The sequence below is a fragment of the Serinus canaria genome, chromosome Z (genome assembly GCF_022539315.1).
Source record: "Serinus canaria isolate serCan28SL12 chromosome Z, serCan2020, whole genome shotgun sequence".
Classification (NCBI taxonomy): domain Eukaryota; kingdom Metazoa; phylum Chordata; class Aves; order Passeriformes; family Fringillidae; genus Serinus; species Serinus canaria.
Genome location: NC_066343.1, coordinates 14,748,136 through 14,750,101, shown reverse-complemented (window position 1 = coordinate 14,750,101; position 1,966 = coordinate 14,748,136).

The window sequence follows — 1,966 nt, the reverse complement described above, 5'->3', positions numbered from 1 at the left end:
GGCTGATATTCAGTAGAGCCACCTTAGGCAGGATCAGTAACAAGCTTTTGAAGAGTGAAGGGTCCAATCCTTTGGTGCAGTACTGTATGGACTTTGGGATCTCTGCACTGTTGCAAATAGGTTCCCTTTCCAGCAGAAGAGGCTTCCATCTGCTGCCTCTGCCAGAGACACTGGGATGGACAGAGAGTGAGCAAGGCTCAGTCAGCTCGCAGGGTTATTTGCACAGAGGGGCTGCAACAAAACAAGAAGCCAAAAGCAAACAAGCTCATAGCCTGATTCCAGAACTGCTCAAGCATCTGTCTCCCTGCTGACAAGACAAGAAGGTGCTTCAGACCTTAAAGGCTGCTTAGCCATTTGCAGGACCAGCCCAAAATGTCAAGATCTACAATAGAAAGATGTGGCGGGGCTGGGTTTCTTTTCGCTCACTGGGTGGGAGTTGCTTCAGTTGCTGTTTCGAAGGGCTTGCCTGAGTTGTCATACTAAAATGCAGGGGGGAAAAAAAAAGGGCTGTGCTTTTGCTGAATGAAGCCAGGTTATATCTGTCTTTCAGAAAGGAATAAAGAAAACACAGATTGCCTACTGAAATTATTCTCCTCCCTTCCGAATCAGTTCACTCCTAAAGCAAAACCCTCAGGCACATCCCCGATTCCCTCTCTCCCGGCAGTTCAGTGCTGCATTGCACAGCGCCTGCTGTGTGCCAGAGAGCACAGAGCAGGATGGTCTGCTGGGCCTGAATATTTCTGCAAAACACTCTGCATCTCAGCCCTTTGCTCTGGCTCGGTGCAGAACTGCAGGATTGCAGGCACTTCCTCCCAGAGCTGCGTGAGGCACTGGCTCCTGCAGATGTGACCTGCCAAGCTGTCACTGTCTCCCGCCGGCCTCGCTTCCCCTGGCAGAAGTGCCGTGCCTGAAGGAGCTGCCCTGTGCTCCAGCCTGCCCAGCAGCCCGGCTCCCTCCCCCGGTGCCCAGAGTGCTGCACACACTGCTGACCTTTCCCAGGAGTTACAGGGCAGCCGGCAGAAGAGGAGGAATGCTCAGCCAGCCCAGCGGCCCTCGGCTGCCCTTCGCCGTGCTCTGCTCCCGGGCACACTCCAGACGGCCAAAGCCTCCAGTCCGGGCTGTGCCCAGCACGGCTGCGCTTCCCCTCGGGAGCAGCCAGCTGCCAGCCGGGCTCTGAGAGCGCAGCATTCGCCCGCTCCCAGGAAGAGGCACCCAGGGCCCAGCTGCTGCCTCTTGCAGCTGCAAGGGCCTCCTTCCAGCCTGCCTCTGCCGAGGCTCAGGCTGCTCCGGCCTCTGCCGGGCTCTGCCGGGGCTCTGCCCCGGGCAAGGCCCGGCCCGCTCTCACCTCACAGGCGCTGACAGCTCTGCGCCACAGGAGACCTTCCCGAGCACCCTCCCTGATCTTTCTGCTTTCTCACTTGAGCAAGGCTCTCCTTCTGCCAAAGAGATTGCATTTGGGGATACCAATCCAAGTGGCAGGAACCCAAATGCTCTCATGTCTCAGCTTAATGCCTGCAGCTGCACAGCATGCTTGGGCTGCCCCATTCTTCCTTTGGTTCTGCCTGCAAATGCCATCGCCCTTTCTGCCCCAAGCAGAAGTACCAATGCTGGCCAAAAACAGACCAGTGGGCCATATTCCAAAGGCAGTGTGGTCTGCAGAGGATGAATGAAGAAGATCCTTCCCCACTTTCACACCGTGCCAAAGACACCGTGTCACTTTCCCCCTTTAAGAAACAACCGACAATTCAGAAGCAATTCTCAAACTAATTTGCAGAGTGAGAAGGAAGGGAATCTTCAAGGTGAGTTATGGTTTAGAAACTTTATTCAGAAACTTTATTCAATTCCAATCCTACTCTGCAGTCCTATTAGACAATCTAACACTAACACTAACCCTAACCCTAACCTTAGTCCTAACCTACAATCCTACTCTAAGCTGGTTGAGGAATAAATGGTCCTGATGTGATTG